Source organism: Ambystoma mexicanum, chromosome 13 (assembly GCF_040938575.1).
Source record: "Ambystoma mexicanum isolate Mex_15411 chromosome 13, UKY_AmexF1_1, whole genome shotgun sequence".
Lineage (NCBI taxonomy): Eukaryota > Metazoa > Chordata > Amphibia > Caudata > Ambystomatidae > Ambystoma > Ambystoma mexicanum.
The window spans coordinates 510367083-510385790 of record NC_090938.1 but is presented as its reverse complement, the minus strand read 5'-3'; the positions used below and the strand labels follow the sequence as shown (position 1 = coordinate 510385790).

Sequence of the window (18708 nt, the reverse complement as noted above, 5' to 3'; positions counted from 1 at the left end):
GGAGGCTCCCATTCAGTACGAGAGACAGAATCCTCACATACAACAAATACCTCATGGAGGAGATTCCTTCTCTTCCTCTACTTGAGAGGAAACACCTCCATTGAGGAACAGAGAGTCAGCTAATAGGTTTTCTTTACCCAGAACAAACGCCAAAGCAAAATAATGGGCATGCAGCGCGTTAAACGACTTTGCTATTCTTCTAGGTATACCATCTGGGCCCTTTGAGATAAAAACCACCACCAGTAGCGTATGATAACTTAGGATAGTGAATGTCCTGCCCCACAAAAACACACACAATTTCTCTATAGCCCACTTTGCACACAATGCCTCCTCTTCAATTACAGAATGACAGAATACCTGGGTTCCAGGCCCATAAGAACCCCTGATGCGAAGGCAATTACACTTTCAACTGTGTTGCCGTTTTGTAACACAGCCCCCAACCCTGTCTCACTTGCATCTGTCGTGACGTAGGTATCCTTCATGGTGTCAAAGCACCCCAACACAGGTGCACTGGAGATCATTTTCAGTACTCCCATAAACTCTGGGTCACATTCTGGCGACCACTCAAATTCAACATCCTTTTTACACAATGCTCCAATGTTCCTGCAGCCGTCGGCAAAGCTCGTTATAAACTTCGGATAAAATCCCCAAGAATGATAGAACCAGCTGCCTGTCCTTCGGTGCTTCAAGATTGACAGTGGATGCTACAAGGCTCTCTTTTTTTGGTGTTACCCCTTCACCTGTGAGCCTTTGTCCCAAATAATCTATTTCACTAACCCTGAACTTGCATTTGCTCTTTTGCAAAGTAAGCCCAGCTCAACGCAATTTCTACAACACCACATGCAGTTTCGTATCGTGCACTTTGACATCACTACCCGTGACAAGAATATTATCTTGGTAATGCACTAGGCCCTCCATTTCCCTCAAAATATCTTTAATTGTGCACTGAAAGAACACAGCAGGAGAAATGAGTCCAAAGGGCATCCCTTTGAACCTAAACTTTCCCTCATGGATGATGAATAGCGAGATCTCTCGACTCAGGGTGCAATAGAACTTGGTGGTTGACTGAGGCAAGATCGAGAGAAGTAGATACTTTCGCGCCCGCAATAAAACTCAGTAACTCCCCAATATCTGGTAATGGAAATCTGTCCACTATTACACACTTATTCAGTGCCCTCAAGTCTACACATAGTTAAACATCTCCACTCCCCTTTCTCACTGTCACCATGGGACAATACCATTCAGATGCCTCTACGGGCTTAATTATAGTCTTGTGACACCAATCTCTCACTCTTCTTTGTTACTTCCTCACACAATGCAAGTGGAACACATCTGAGTCGAGCAGCTTTGGGTGAGGCTTCTATTTTTAGTTTGATCCTACGCGCGTAGACCTTTAGACATCATAAAGTCTCACTGAACACTTCACAAAACAAGTCTTCTGGTTTACCTGTAACCTCGGAGACAGCCAAAACTTTACCTGGTGCTATGGGATCAATCACAATATTAATTAGCACTCTGTTGGTACCCCTATTAGGCATCCTTCTTTTCTCCGAGACATACACTGTTGCCTTTGTGCATTTCTGTTTACATTCCAAAGTCGCAACAAAACACCCCACCAAACCGATTTGAGCTCCACCATACGCACTGGCCTTAATATTCGAGGTATTTTCAAACTACCTTTGCCATGTCTCCCTGTTTATGATGGTATAGTCTGAGCCAGAGTCAAACAACATGTGTATACCAACTCCATTCACCAGAACTATGGCATGAGGTTTCATACTCTTGACCATGCTAATGTTACTTGCAGACCATCTAACGCCATGCCCTTTTGTCATCTGAACATGCATCCTTGCACTCTCCCAGCTCTGTAATTTCTCGGATCCCTTTTTGCTAGAAGTTCTGACATCTACTAAAGTGACCTCTGGTTCCACATTTGCTACACACACTGTTGTGCCCAGGCACTCAATATTGTTTGCAAAATATGAAACACTCCCACAGCTAAAGCATTTTCTTTGAGGCAACAACTGACTATGTCTCGAGTTGCGCCCATGATTCTCGCCATGCACTTCACTCTTCTGTCTCATTCTAGGGGAATTAAGCGTCTTCTTCTTGGTTCACCAATGCCCTCTTGTTTTTAGAAGGGCCAATGGCACTGACAGAGTCTTTGCCATCCTTACTCTGAATTTCCTTAACACAGGCCAGCATGTGTTCTAGTCTTTTGGCAATGTCTCGGAACTCTTCCAAACTTGGGTCCACTTTGGCCCAGATTTCCTCTCTTATTATTGACTTTCAAAATTAACTGATCTCCGAGTCGTTCATCATACGAAAGACTAAAGTTGCACTTATTTCCCAGTTCTCCTAGTGCTGTCAAAAACTCTTCTACAGCTTCGTCCTTACTCTGATCTCTGGTGCTAAAGTGATATTGTTGCAAGAGAATGCTCACCTTCTTATGTATTTCCATCTTTTTCATTATGGTCTCATATGGGTTCAGAACATCTTCCCCTTTCCGGGAGCCAGAAGCAACATGTGGGAGGTCCGGCAGACTCTTGCAAATGCACCTGCCTTCAAACCCTAATGTATTCTTGGAAGTCCTCCTTTCATACAGTCCATGGTGCTCTAGGCTCCCCTAGGGACGCAAGGAATTGCGTGGTGAGAATTGTCATTATTACTTCCCAGCTCTCGATTGAAGCTAATTTCTCATGCATAGAAAAGCATAAACGGAGAAAGCCGCACAAAAAAGGTCCAAACAAATGTTGCGTTTTACCAGGTCATTAAAGCCAGTCAAGGTAAACTGTTTGCATGCAGCTTCAAAACGCAGCTCCGCCTTGGGAGTTCCAATGTAAACAGGCTATGTTTGTTTATTTATTTGTAACGCGCACCAGACCCAAAGGTATCAGGGGGCGAGAACAAGAATACTTGAAGCTTACAAGTTACAGGGTTACATGGTTACACAAGTACAGGTTAATACGAATACAGCAAGTAGTACATATGCATTTACAAGTAAGGATATAGAGTCGAAGAGAAAGGTCAGTTTGGTTGCTAATTCAAATGTAGCTAGAACTTATAGATCATTTCCTTTAAGCCACTTGATAAGGTTTAATCTAAAGTGTGGGTAAGATTGGTCAGTCCTCAGAGTGGGTGGGAGGGAGTTCCACAGTTGGGCCGCTTTGACCGGGAAACTATTCCCTCCAGTTGTAGTCATTTTGAAAGGGGGACTGATGGGCAGTTCATGTAAGCTTCTCTAGTGGGTCTGGAAGTGACTCTTCTTTTGAACCTCTCTGTCAAGTAGCTCGGTGCTGAGTTATTGAGGAATTTGAATGTTAGGGACACAATTTTCAGCTTAATTTTGTCAACCGTAGAGAGCCAGTTGGATTGTCTTCTAATCATTGATATATGTTCTCTTTTAGAGATTTCCAAAGCTGCTCTAAGGGCATTGTTTTGTAATATTTGGATTTTCTGAGTGATGTATTTGTTGGATCCCAAGTAGAGAGTGTTGCAGTAATCCAGTTTGGATAGCACAAGCGCTCTTGCTAGTGGGGGCAGCCGATTGTGGAGAGATATGGCTTTGCTGATCTGATCAGCTTGCAGGTGTAGGAAGTGGCTGATGCCATAGCGCTCACTTGTTTTGCCAGGGTAAGGCTAGAGTCGAGGTAAAAACCTTACGTTTTTACCTCCTTGGCAACTTTGATTGTATGGCCGTCTATGACAAAAGATGAGTAGTCTTGGCTAAGTTTCTTAATGTTAGGTGCGGTCCCGAGTATGATGAGCTCCGTTTTGTCATCATTCTAGCATAGACCATGGCGTGCCATCCATGTCTGGATTATGAGGTATATCCTATTCACCAAGGCCAAATCCTGTTTGTAATCCCCAGAAAGTGGGATGAGAATCTCGGTGGAATATGGGCTGGACACGCTTACCATCGTTTTGTAGGACGTAACTATATGTTGCAATTGCCTTTTCTCAAAAGAAAAGGAGCCAAGCCGAGCCAACGAGCGTGTGCCCGCCAAGTGCCGCCTTTGTCCGCAGGGTTGCCCTTCGGTAGTAGCAGCACAGCGTCCAACTGCCGAACACCGCCCTCAATCCCCAGATTCCTGGCGATTGACGTCTGCCTCACACAAACAAGGGGAATCCGTTGCCAGCAGTCTCCCTTCTCGATGCGTCCCAGCTCTTCTCGCATCTGCATCAAATAGTGCGGCAAGCCACTCCTCAATGAAGTAGCCCATCAGGAGTACCGTGCACACAGTCTTTCCACACAAAGGAGGACCGGGTTGCAGCCAAGGACGACCAGCGACACGGAGGAGGGCCTCCAAGTTTCTTCAGGTCGTTGCCAAAACCTATGCTGAAGGCAATCACGAAGATCCAGGTAAGACTAAACAAAAGTATTTATTAAGAGAACGGTGTAAGAGACCCTCCCTCTCCAGCCGTTCCATCAACAGTCACCAACTGTAACACCAACAGTGGTACTTATAGCCCTCCTTGGAACCTGGAATGTTAGCCCATCTCCCAGGAGACAGCGTAAAAAACAGGTTAAAGACAGCACAGGTCTGCCGAGACAGAGAGCTTGAACGAAAACAATATATTCAAATATATAAAGTGGATGCCTATTTACATTGAAAGTATTTAAAGACCTAACAGGAACCTTGTTAATGTACCCCCACAACACAGCCTTGAATTGGAGGGGGTGAGCAGGCCAAAACTGTTTGTGGGGTGCGGGAATAGCCGGGTATCCTATAGCAGACTGTTGCAAAGACAACTCAGTAGGTTAGGAGACCGTTGTGATCAGCAGCCAGCAACAGCAGAATGGAACATATCTCACTACATACTTATGAATGTTAGCCAACGGCAAGGCCACTCTCCCGCACACATCTACAATCATACGCCTTTCCCAGCAAAATATTGCACAACACCTCCTCCATTAGAATGCAGCTACACCCACAACAAAAATGTGGTCTATCTGGATACATAATATATTTCTACTTCTCTTAAACGCTCGCTGATCTTTTTAAAAGCACCCATCCACGTACCTGCCTGACATGGTTAGCTCGTAGGGACCTGGCTAGCCCTACCCAATTTTGCTACAGCAAAAATGCACAGAAGCATTCTAAACTTCTCTTGATTAATCTTCCCATACCTGGACTTCGGCCTCCGGGGTGTTCAACCTACACCGAGTTGGGACCATATTAATGGTGAAAGGCAATATACAAATGATGATGAAATAAGCTTAGTTTGTTTCTTCGCAGAAGCTGTAATACTGTATTTTAAGCAAAAAAAGCAGGATCTTTACAGAGTACCTTATACACCTGCTCCACTTAAAGTAACAATCTGTGGTAGCAGGTGGGAATGTTACACTGACGTGTTAATGGTCCTCCCTGATTACTCTCTTTTGTCTTCTCTCAGCCATAATTAATCACTGCCATTCTTCAGATCCTGTATTTAATGGTCTGTAGGTTGCTGTCTCAGGAGGCGTTAGTAGAGGAAAATCTCCAACCTCCACCAAGTCAGTGCCACTGGCTCCCTTTATGCACATTTGCAAACACTAAGACTTAATGCCACCAGATGTATTTGACACCAGTTGGCCTTGGGAGCCAAACGTAGCTTCTAGCGCGGACTAAGTCTATCTGCACCATTGCATTAGTGCCATGTCAAAATCACTTCACAGCCTGCAAGGAACTCGCATATCCTCTGCAGCCTCATCCTCTACTGCAGCAACCAGACCCTTTGCTAGGCCCTGGCTGCCCATTTCACTGCCAAAACACGGGACATCCCGTCCTCTCTCCCCCACACCACCTTCGCCTGGACCCACTTCTCTTGGGCCCCCCCTCGGCCGCCCCCCTTGCTCACCTCCCTTTCCCCTGTCGAGGTCTCTAGACAAGTCTAGTCCATGAAAGTCTCCTCCAAACAGGTTAACCCTTGCCCTCCTAAAATCATCAAGGACTACATTGATTATATTGCTCCATCCTTGCCCGACCACTGCAACCTCTCTTTTACCACTGGAGTTTTCCCCCACTTCTCTCAAGCACTCTCTTGAGCACACGCTGCTCAAAAAACCCTCTGCTGACCCTTCTATCCCGGCTAACAACCGCCTGATTTCTATCACTCCTTTCCTGGGCAAACCCCTGTCGAAATTAGCCATCTCTCAGCTTACCCTCCATACTGAATCTGTTGGTTGTCTCCATGACCATCACTCTGGCTTTAGAGCATCCAGAGGCACGGAAACTGCTATTTTGAACACCCATGAAAACCTGCTCTCAAATCTTGACTAACTCTGCTTCTGTCCTCATTCTTCGCAATCTCTCTTCTACCTTCGACACTGGAAACCACAACATCCTGATCTCCCATCTCTGTGATACCCTGGGCATCACAGATCTGGCCCTGGTGTGGCTTGCCTCCATTCTCTCGGACCGTCCTTCTGCGGTGGAACTTGGGTCCTTTCTCTCCTCTATCACTCTCTCCACTTGTGGCGTCCACCATGGATCTAACCTATCCTCGTGGTTCTTCAATGTCCACATGAACATTCTGGCCCACTTCATCTCCACCTTCACGTGTAACTTTCAGTGTTATGCGGATGACACACTGCTCTCCTTCAGGCTACCCTCTGTATCTTCCTCCTCGCTCCTCTCGGACTGTCTGTCCACAATTCAATCTTGGTGTGCTGCTAACGATCTATGCCCTCATGACAGTAAGACAGAGATCATCCTCATTGGGACCCTCTGCCCCCGCTTTTCCAATTTACCCACTAGCCGGCCTCCCTTGGCCCCACAACCTCACCTACCAGTGAGGCAAAAAACCTGCGGGACATTTTTGACTCCACTCTCTCCTTCTCTTCTTACATCTCTAAAAAGATCCCACTACTAGCTGCACCTCCTCAGAGGAATTTTACCCTTTCTCACCTTCCCCCTGTAAAGACTGGTAGGGGGTGTCTGTACTTCTGCTCTCTATATGGTAGAGGAGAGGCACAGAAGACCCCAGACAAGATTCTCTATTACGGTAGCAATGGACGAGCAATCAAGGCCTAGCTTCTCAGGAGGTGATGCGGGCTGGTTCTTAAGTACAGTGTAGTCCCCGAACCCCCACAAAGGAATGTCCACACACTGTATTACTGAAAACACAGTCTTTATATAATTCATATTCAAAGGTATGTACACGATCACAATAACGCACTTTGTACTTGGAAGTCAATAATGATAAATATATACAATTCTAAAGTGGTACCACCAATGTTATCGAATCTCCTTAAAGTGCTTCAACTGTACGGTTAAAATGTCACACAGATCAATAATGAGGAAACCAGCAATAGAGATAGGCAGGAACGTAAGATGGTTCAAACAATAGGCAGAATGCTTACCCCTACCACTAGGCACAGTTCTGTGTGGAGGTCCCCCCACCTGGGCAACCTGTAAATAAAGATATATAGCACAAGCCCAGTCCATATATTGTTCAATAGTCTTATTTCCTCCCATTAAGGTTTTACCCCCCCTCCCAATGTACCTGGTGGAGTAGAGTTCTCTGATGATGCGTCGACCGATCCTTCTTCAGCGACTCCCTTTAAAGCAGGAGCCACGGGTCATCGAGAGGCGTCGAGGAACTCGGCGTTCGGTGTCGGGGAATCGATGGCCCTTCTCGAGTGCCCTTCCTTTAAGGCAGGAGTCACGGGTCGAACGTCCGATGGCGAACAGGTTGAACTATGGCAGTGAAGTGGCAGCTTCGTTCCTAGCGGTGATCGTCGGCGACAGAGCGTTGGCGTCCTGCAAGGACAAGGCGTGCGGGGCACCTCGGTGACGATAGCTCTGGACCGCAAAGAGATGATGAAGAACTGTGGCCCAGCAAGTGCGTCGAGTCGTCGGCGTCTCTGTGGTCTTTAGGTGTCGGGGAAACCCACCGGCAGATGCTCCTCGGCGCGTCGACGGTCGGGCCTTCTCCAGCGGGATAAAGCGGGCGACGATGCAGACAAGAGCGTCCGATAATCAAATGAAGTTCTTAGGCAAACGGGAGCACGGCGGCTCCGGTTGGCGACGGCGGTCGTCGACAGTGGCGGACAACAGTCTGAGTGCTTCTCTTTGAGATTCCGCGGCAGTCCCCGTCTCGGGTCGGCAGCCTGTCGAAGGTCTGTCTACCAGGGAGCTTTGGCAAAGATCAGCTGTGCACAATGGTCCCTCGTAGCTCGGGAAGAGGGCGCCTTACCAGGTCCTCTCTGGGTCAGTCCTTGGAGGCACAGCAGCTTTCAGATTGTGAAGGAGAGCAACAGCAATTCTTCTCGTCCAGCAGGGCTTCAAGGTCAAGCTTAAGTTACTCCAGTTACTCGTCGTAGTGGACTTCAGCTTCTGAACACGATTCCTAGCAGTGAGAGGTCCCCAGATATACTGTTGATCTCCCATTCATTCAGCTGGGTCACACTCAAGCATCCAATCACGACTAAGGGCATTCATGCAGGCAGGCAGGCAGCCAGCCAGCCAATCAGGCACACGAGGTATTCAGGCCATTCACTTCTCTCCAGACACTCACAACAAGTTATGTGTATTGGGACAAGTACCGAGCCCTTCAACACTCCAAGCTGCATTCATACCGGTTTCGGGCAGGGCTGTCTCAGTCATTGTGTCAACCACCAGATACTAGACATCCACAACACAGAATGCATATTCGTCACACACTCTATTCACCCAGGTCCCACCCACAGGTGGTACCCACAACATACAGTCACTGGGAAGGCTCCAGCTAGTCTGGCCGGGCCTTCACAACAACACCATATATGGCACTTCCACCCAACAGCCAGTCAGGGGGAAGGAAAGAGTCAAGGCTTCCCTGGAAAACAAGTTAATAGGTAATAGAAAGCAAGAGGCCGCAGGGGCCATTTTGTTTTCCATCCGGAATCAACTGATCCCAATGGCAGGGCCGGGGTATCCCAAAATAGAGGATACTCCGCGCACCTGTCAAATTCAGCATGGAGCTGCCATCAACCCATACCCTGCTCTGCGGGCCACCCACAGGTGCCCAAAAACATACACTAGGGGCACAGGGCTGTACCCCCACCCATGGGTGCCATAAGGGTATCCCACGGGTCCGTTCACCAAACCAAAAGAGAGAGAGCTGCACCGCCAGGAGTCTCACATGAACTCCTGCGCGGAAAACACGACAGAACACATGATAAAAAGCAGTAAAGGACAAGGATACGGAGGCCCTGTCCCTCCGATGCATTTCCAGCATCACACCCCCAAAGTCCTGATTCTCTCTAGGCTGGACTACTGCAACAGCCTCTTTCTCAATCACCTACTTCTACTCTCCACCGGCTACAACTCATCCAGAACAGAATTGCCAGACTTCTCCCTGGCCTCAAGCCCAGGGACTGCATCTCTCCCGCACTGAAATCCCTCCACTGGCTCCCTGTGGCTGCTAGGATCAAGTTCAAGACCCTCTGCATAGTCCACAAGGCTTTCTGGGGCCAGGACTCGCAATATCTACAACGCTCTCTTCATAAATACTCTCCTTCTAGAACCCTCCACTCGTCCTAGTCCAACTCTCAGAGTGTGAGCCATTTTTCCAAACGGAAATTTGGAAGTAGATCTTTATCCTCTGTAGGTGCCTCCATCTGAAACAGCCTCCCTGCCTCCCTCCACCTTGAGCCGGAAACTCCTCAAGTCCTTCCTTTTATCTTCCCCTTTCTCTCTCCCTTGCTCTATAGCCTCACTCCTCCATCTCTCCTCTAACTCTGCTCAGTTTTTGCTGCCTGGTCGCCTGCCTCACCTCCAGAACCTCACAGGTCCCAGGCTCCCCCGCCAGTCTTTGCACTTTCTCCGGGCCTCTGCAGTATGTTCAGCACTACTGCACTTTAAGCTTTCGTTCCTGCACTTCATCATATGTTCCTTGAGAGAGCTAACATCCCTGCACTTAACCCAGGGCCGTGCTGGACTGGGTGCACGTGTTTCCCCCTTCCCTGCACCCCTGTCTGTACACTGGCATGAACTGAATTTACTAGGCCTAGTAAGTTCAGTCTTGTCCCCCCATTTGTCTCCCCTCCCTAATCTGGTTGCGCCTGTTACACTTCATGCACTTTCACTAGGTGAAATGCCAGCAGTCCTAGTACGCTATTAAACTTCAAGGCCTAAGAATGACAACTCTTTTTCCCTTGCTCCCTTCCCGCTTTGAAGCACTTTACTTGTGTACAAGCGCTGTACAAATAAACAATTACAAAACAATTGCTTACACTGGCACCTGTGCAACTGCTCATGCACAAAGGTAAATTGCCCTTGCGCAAATGTATGTAAATCCAGCCCCTGTTAGATGTTGGTGTCAAGCTAACCAGACTCGCCTCTGCTACAACATACATGCCAAGATCATCCATTCCGTTCGGAAGACACTACTCCAGTCCTGGTGTTGGGTTTACATTTTGCGACTTTTAGTCCTGGGTGTATGAGTAAATCCAGGACTACAAGGAACAGACAGCAAAATTAAAACCAGGATTAGGCTAGTGTCTGCGAAATGGCATGGATAATGCTCCCAGTCCCAACAATTTAAATCCCTGCACACACTACGAGTAAACACACAAAAAGTAATCTCATCGCGGAATTCCCCACCCATACAAGTTATTGTAGCTCTATTTATTCTCACTGGGAGTAAAAGACTAATACGAGAAACTACAAATACCGCAATGCAAAAGCGAATGCCAAAGTGAAAATAAAACCACCAGTTACAAGGTGTTTACACAGAAAGCTTGAAATCTCTTCAAACAAATACGAGTTGCCATGTTTTCAACCCATCATAGCCGACCCTCTCACCTTTGCCCTTGTTACTGTTGGTTTCGTGTTCCCGAGTCGTGACTCGTGTGGCGGTCGGCAGAAGCGTTTCCTATGCAACCCTCTACCTAACTCTCCTGAAAGCCCAAACCCCGATGCTTGCCACGACCCTCTCCGGTTGACCTGAGGTTAAAAAGCATTCTCTACTGTTTGAAAGGAGCCCTGAGTTAGCGGAATAGTGTACTTTACCGAGTACCCATATTGCACCCCTCCTGACTCCTCCCCCCTGCGGCGTGAAGGAGCACCCCCTAGGTCCCCGTTAGACAGCACGCACTGCGCAGAGGGTGTCCCCCCGTTCGCTATCTCCTACCTTGCCCGAGAATCCCAGCCTCCTCCTGCGAGATCGCCAGCAGTGTAGGTGTGCACTTCCTGGTGTGCCTCCCCTTCGGCCGAGCCCAATATACTTTCAGTTTCAATTCTGAACTTGTTTGAAATGAAAATAGGAGCTCTAAATAGCAACCATCAGAGTTGCTTTCTTTGTATTCTGGGACTTCGTTTTTCTTTTCTGTTAGGAAAGAAGGCGTGCCAGTCCCACAATGCAAAGAAAAAAGTAGTTCCCCTTTGGAATGGGGCATGCTGGCATGCATCGCTGCCAAGTAGTCCCTGTCATGATATATGATATGCCATTTATAACGCGCCTATACACAAGTGTTCCATGTATAACGTGAGCCAGTCCTGGATTTTCCTGTTGCATGTTAGGGTTTGCAGTTCTGTTGTTTCCCATTATAAGTATGTGCTTACAAATTCCAGTATGCAAAGTGAACAACTTCAAAGTGAGGAATGCATCCTCATTGTTTCATGCATGTCATGGGCCCACTTGGCAGCTACAGGCATGTACGCAAGTCCCAAAATGCAAAGGAAAAAAAACAATGATAGGTGAATGTTGTGGGGGCCGGTGTAATGTCATTTTTTGCTACCCGTCAGAAAATCCTACCGAGAGCAGGCATTGGGCAAGCCACCCAGGGCTAGGAAAAAGTGACAGGGTAGGAAAATCTGACAGCCTGACCTGTCATTTTATCCTACCCGTCAGAAAATCCTACCGACAGCAGGCATTGGGCAACCCACCCAGGGCTAGGAAAAAGTGGCAGGGTAGGAAAATCTGACAGCCTGACCTGTCATTTTTTCCTACCCGTCAGAAAATCCTACCGAGAGCAGGCATTGGGCAAGCCACCCAGGGCTAGGAAAAAGTGACGGGGTAGGAAAATCTGACAGCCTGACCTGTCATTTTTCCTACCCATCAGAAAATCCTACCGAGAGCAGGCATTGGGCAACCCACGCAGGGGTAGGAAAAAGTGACAGCCTTACCTGTCATTTTTTCCTACCTGTCAGAAAATCCTACCGAGAGCAGGCATTTGCCCTTGTACCAGGAAAGTGGGGTAAGTGGAGTAAGAGGTTATCGAAATAATTCAGATCTTTTCAGTTTGATGACATACCCAAGTGGATTGAAACCTCTCCCGATGCCAGATCCTCACAGAGCTCGGTGGAGTTTTCCAAATGGCCAGCCAGCATGTGTGTGCCGAGGGGGCAATGTTCATGGCGCTTTAGGAAGTAGCAGCCTATAGAGAGATGCAGTATTGTTTAAAGAGTCGGGGACTGAGACCCTGTGAGTTCCTGGCAGTATGCTGTCACATGTGGGTGGGGTGCAGAGTGACCTCTTACGGCAGCCCAAACACTGATGTGCTTTCTTCAAAGAGGTGTTTTATTTGCAGGTAATTTCTTAATGGGGGCGGGGATGTTAATGGCAAAATGAGGAAAGCAGAATATTGTGTAAATATAGACTGGGGTGTGAGAAAGTCGCCCCTTCAACAAAAGGGCCCTGCCTCTCTGACTTTCGATTCTGATGAGACCCCCGGCCCAGATCCCCCATGAATGAGGGCCTTGTGGAACGCCAGGCGCCCCCTCCCTTCTCCCTGACATCAGCATGCTTTGCCCTGCCAGCCTCATGTTACTGCTTGGGGAGATGGCTCATCCGGGCAGCACTGAGCCTCGACCACATCAAACAAGATCTAAGGCGGGGGTACCCCCTCACCCACGCCCTGGGCCGGTGTAAAATGGCTGAGGTGTGTAGACAGTGCCCTAAGCACCCCCACCCCTGCCCCTACTGCTTTCCTCTGTACAAAGATGCCTCTGCTATTTCGGCGGCCCTGCCCCCACTATTTAACTATAAGTCATGACTGAGCATGAGCACGCACTGCACCCTTTATTTAGTATTCATTTTTGCAGTTACATAGCGCTACAGGCTTCTGAGCGCTGCTCATTACCAACAGAGTATGGTGCTTGTTTATCGACCTCAGCAGGTTAAACATCAAAGCTTTCTCTGAATACGGCACATGAGGGAAGAAACCTGGGCATGTACTGCAGTGGGGAGGGGGGTGAGCGGATGGATGCAAGCACGTGCCCATGTGTGAAAGAGCCCAGGGGGGCATGGAGAAATATCCACAAAGGCTGAGAGGCCAATGTGGGCATGTCTGCATACAGACTGGTGCAGCAGAGGTCCACTAAAGGCGGCGTTCTCTGTGGCCATTTTATGGTCACAGTAAAAAGATCTTCCTGGAGGAAGGCGGGGGGACACACAAACATCACAGAGGCAATATGCCCTGGTCTTTCTACAGCACAATTCCAACCATGGAAGTGACTTGTGAATAATTTGCTATAAGAAAGCAAAATGGGAAACAAAAGCAAATGTAAGTTATTTAAGAACAAACTTACCTGGAAAGGCTACAGCAGTACTACTCAGGGACTCTACATCTTTCACCGTTCAAGTCAGCAAACAAAGAGGGCTACTACTCCCCAAACCTGTGCATATAAGCATTTCCCTGCCTCCCACTATCCAGCCTTGCCTCTGGACAGCCCCTCACACCTTGCCGCAGTATTCGGCCAATGTCCTCTGCCTCCTGCCATCCTCTTCACCCCAGCATGCCCTCCCTTTTATCACACTGTCCCATTTGCCAGGCGCCCCTTCCCCTTGGAGCTGCCTGCATCCCTTCCCCCAACCCGGTCAATCTCCATGGCTGGTGGGGGGCTCACCACTAGGTGTTAGGTGTGGGGGTCACTTTAGCAAAACGAAAGGTGATGGCTGGAAGGTTTTGAATAAATCATAACCACGGGCAAAGCTCTGGGCAACCCTCCAGACCATCGTTTTTCAGTCTGCCAAGCCATTACAGAAGGGGAAAAACCATATGCAAATCAGGCATGGTCCTACCCCAAAAGGGGCAGTCCAGCCCGAACTGCTAGGCCACATCCCTTCTGCACGAGACCACAAGCATCCCCAGACATGTTTCAGCCTTGTTGGGCGTCATCAGTGAGGAGTAGCTTGGGTCTCTAGGCCCGGCAGACTCGGGACCCACGTCTGGGCATACCCGTCCCACTCGGGGTGACTTTAGCAAAACGAAAGGTGATGGCTGGAAGGTTTTGAATAAATCATAACCACGGGCAAAGCTCTGGGCAACCCTCCAGACCATTGTTTTTCAGTCTGCCAAGCCATTACAGAATGGGAAAAACCATATGCAAATCAGGCATGGTCCTACCCCAAAAGGGGCAGTCCAGCCCGAACTGCTAGGCCACATCCCTTCTGCACGAGACCACAAGCATCCCCAGGCATGTTTCAGCCTTGTTGGGCGTCATCAGTGAGGAGTAGCTTGGGTCTCTAGGCCCGGCAGACTCGGGACCCACGTCTGGGCATACCCGTCCCACTCGGGGTGACTTTAGCAAAACGAAAGGTGATGGCTGGAAGGTTTTGAATAAATCATAACCACGGGCAAAGCTCTGGGCAACCCTCCAGACCATTGTTTTTCAGTCTGCCAAGCCATTACAGAAGGGGAAAAACCATATGCAAATCAGGCATGGTCCTACCCCAAAAGGGGCAGTCCAGCCCGAACTGCTAGGCCACATCCCTTCTGCACGAGACCACAAGCATCCCCAGACATGTTTCAGCCTTGTTGGGCGTCATCAGTGAGGAGTAGCTTGGGTCTCTAGGCCCGGCAGACTCGGGACCCACGTCTGGGCATACCCGTCCCACTCGGGGTGACTTTAGCAAAACGAAAGGTGATGGCTGGAAGGTTTTGAATAAATCATAACCACGGGCAAAGCTCTGGGCAACCCTCCAGACCATCGTTTTTCAGTCTGCCAAGCCATTACAGAAGGGGAAAAACCATATGCAAATCAGGCATGGTCCTACCCCAAAAGGGGCAGTCCAGCCCGAACTGCTAGGCCACATCCCTTCTGCACGAGACCACAAGCATCCCCAGACATGTTTCAGCCTTGTTGGGCGTCATCAGTGAGGAGTAGCTTGGGTCTCTAGGCCCGGCAGACTCGGGACCCACGTCTGGGCATACCCGTCCCACTCGGGGTGACTTTAGCAAAACGAAAGGTGATGGCTGGAAGGTTTTGAATAAATAATAACCACGGGCAAAGCTCTGGGCAACCCTCCAGACCATCGTTTTTCAGTCTGCCAAGCCATTACAGAAGGGGAAAAACCATATGCAAATCAGGCATGGTCCTACCCCAAAAGGGGCAGTCCAGCCCGAACTGCTAGGCCACATCCCTTCTGCACGAGACCACAAGCATCCCCAGGCATGTTTCAGCCTTGTTGGGCGTCATCAGTGAGGAGTAGCTTGGGTCTCTAGGCCCGGCAGACTCGGGACCCACGTCTGGGCATACCCGTCTGTAACGCTCACCTGATTCTCGCAGAGGCGCCGGTCTTGACTGGGCGACTACCGTATCTTCAAAGGTGATGTGTAGCACCCGGTTGGCTCTTTGGGCTGGACCTCTGTGCACTGTATGCCTGACGTGTAGAGTAAGATGTCTGCAGATAGAAAATATGGGGTTAATGAACTGGGGTTATTGGGGTGTCCCTATCTCTTTCCTCTTCTCCTCTCCTGTAGACCCCCAAAGGTTAACGCTCTCACCTTAGGTAAGTGAATGCCGAGCTCTCCATCTGCCTCGGGGCAGGGTGCTGTAACCAGTTTCTTCACTGGATAGGTAGCGCAGGCCTCTTGACTTCAGAGGACTGCTGTCCTTCGTTTACTGCACGAACGGTAAGTTTCGAGTCATTCAAATGTCTTTAAAGTCTTTAGTAATGATGTCTCTTGTTTTGCAGGGTTCCGGCGATGGCGGATGACGGGCTGAAGTGAGTTGAAGATGGAGCCTGTGTGATGAATAGAAGCGCCTGGAAGCACGTAAGTAAGCGCTTGTTGCCTGCTTCACTATGCGCTCTAACTGTCTTTTTATTTTGCAGGTACGAGTTCGGAGCGGCTGCAGGGTGCCGGAATACCCACTGGATTAGATGTGGAAAGGAGTAATGGCACGTGAGTATTAAAGTTCCCCAATGTCTTTAAACGCACCTTGTTTTGTCTTTCAGATGCGGGATGCAGCGCCGAAGGCCTCCGGAGCGTACGAAGAGTAGGTAAGCCTTTGCCTTTCAGATGCCGGAATGCTAACCTGTTCTTTCTTGTCTTTATAGGTGTTGCTGAAGACTGGATTCAGGATGGTAAGCCTTTGCCTTTCAGATGCCGGAATGCTAACCTGTTCTTTCTTGTCTTTATAGGTGTTGCTGAAGACTGGATTCAGGATGGTAAGCCTTTTTCCTTAGGCCCAGGACCGGATGCAGAAGACACGATGAGCGTTCTGCTGCAGAGGTTGCAGAATAACGCAAAGCAAGATTCATCCACCGGGTGTGGTTTAAATAGCCTCCTGTAGTGCTTAGGTGTCTCCTTCCACAGCCACGCCTAAGTAAGAAAAGAGTTCCTGGTAAGAAAAGAGTTCCTGCCTTCCAGAAGAGTTCCAGTGTTCTGAATCTAGGGAGTGGCTCCAGCCCCACCCAACAGGAAAAGTAGTTCCAAACAGAAGAGGATCAGAGGCTCAACTGGCAGGCAAGTAAGCAGCATGGTCTGCTGAAGGTAAGTCCACCCAAGCAGTATGAGCCCGGCGCTTCCAGCGCTGGGACTGGGCATATTTATGAGCCTGGTGCCACTGGCGCCAGGACTGGGTCCAAAAGGTCCCAATTGGGACTGGTTGGCACTCGGAACCTGGGTTATGGATCTGCTTCCAAGGGAGTTGGGAAAACCCTGACCTTTTGGAAGCAGAGATCATGACAGTACCCCCCCTCAAGGCCCCTCCCAAACCGGGCTTCTCCGGGGGTTTTGGCTTGTCAGGAAATGTTCGGTGAAATCTTTTGATTAGGCGAGGAGCGTGGACATATTCAGCAGGTTCCCAGGATCTCTCTTGGGGGCCGTAGCCTTTCCAGTCAATTAGGTAGAATAGTTTAGATTTGGAGATCTTGGAGTCCAGAATGCTTTTGACTTCAAACTCGAGTTCTCCATCCACTAGGATAGGTTTTGGAGATTTGGTTAGTCGGGTTTGAGGTTGCACGGGTTTTAATAGAGAGACGTGGAAGACCGGATGTATCTTCATGTGCGGGGGCAAGTCCAACTTGACCGCTACTGGGTTTACTATGGTAGTGATGGAATAGGGACCAAGGTATCTTGGGTTGAATGTGCGTGGCCCTTTTAGAGATAGATATTTGGTGGATAACCAGACTTGATCCCCTACTTGATAGTGAGGGGCTTCCTTCCGATGTTGATCTGCTCCTTTCTTGTATTGTTCTTTAGCCCTTTGAAGGTGAGAAACAGCTTCCTTAAAGGCTTGGGTGATTGTAGAATGCAGGTAGTCTACTGCTGGTGTTTCAAGATCTTGGAGGGGATCCAACTCCGAGGTTCGAGGGTGACTGCCGTACAAAAGAAAAAACAGGGTTTTCCCAGTTCCCGAATGGACAGAGTTATTGTAGGCATACTCGGCTATCCAAAGGATATCTTTCCAAGTTTTTTCAGTTTGTTGCAGCATGCAGCGTAAATACTGTTCCAGGGTTTGATTGGTCTTCTCGGTTTGTCCGTCGGTCTGAGGGTGGTGACTGGTCGATAGTCTCACATCAATTTGAGCCGACCGACAGCAACTTCGCCAAAAATGAGAAATAAATTGACTACCTCGATCCGAAATTAGAACCGAAGGAAAACCGTGCAGTCGGACGATGTTTTCGAGAATTTCTCGGGCCAGAGTTGCTGCTGTTGGCAAGCCTTTGAGCGGAAGGAAATGCGCCATCTTGGAGAATAAGTCCACGATTACTAGAATCGTATTGTATCCGGAGCATGGAGGTAGATCGGTGATGAAGTCCACAGAAAGCGTATGCCAAGGGCGAGGTGGGATGTCAATAGGGCGTAAGAGGCCTGCTGGTCTTTCCTTTTGACTCTTGTTTTGGGCGCATACTCCACAGGACATTATAAAGTCTCTGATATCTTTTTTCCAAGACGGCCACCAGAAGTAGCGCTTGATCTTTTCTGAGGTCTTGGCTATACCGGGATGACCTTCCATTAAAGAGTTGTGATAACAAGAGATTACTTTTTTCGGTAAATCTGTGCTGGGTAGGTATAATCGTTTTTGGAAATACAATAAGTTGTCCTTTACTGCAAAGTCCTTTCCCTGCAGATGCCAATTCTGTATGTCTGCTGGAGTTACAAGTTGCCTGGCTTTATCCTTAACTTCCTCTATGGATTCTGTGGCGATTACACCCAGAATTCTTTGTTCGGGAATGATTGGTACAGGTTTAGGGTTGACCAAGTGTTCTTCCACTCCCATCCGAGAAAGGGCATCGGCTTTACCGTTCTTTGTACCAGGTCGATAGGTAATTATGAAGTCAAACTCGGCAAAGAATAATGCCCAACGGAGTTGTCTAGAGGATTGGGCTTTTGCGGTCTTCAAATATTGCAGGTTTCGGTGATCCGTAATCACAGTAACGGTGTGTCGGGCCCCCAGCAGATAATGCCGCCAAGCCTTAAAGGCAGACTTGATAGCCAGAAGTTCCTTGTCAGTAATCGTGTAATTGATTTCAGGAGGCGAGAATTTGCGGGACCAAAATGCCACGGGATGC

General features: G+C 48.7%; 1 protein-coding gene across 1 annotated transcript in view; it reads right to left on the bottom strand.

The window, feature by feature from the left end:
* IFI35 (interferon induced protein 35) overlaps nucleotides 1–11307 on the bottom strand; it is a 215307-nt gene extending 204000 nt beyond the window's left edge. Inside the window, exon 1 of the mRNA XM_069634190.1 lies at nucleotides 11098–11307. The gene's annotated coding sequence lies outside the window, so the exon portion shown is untranslated. The remainder of the gene's footprint in view (nucleotides 1–11097) is intronic.
* Nucleotides 11308–18708: the final 7401 nt, after the last annotated feature.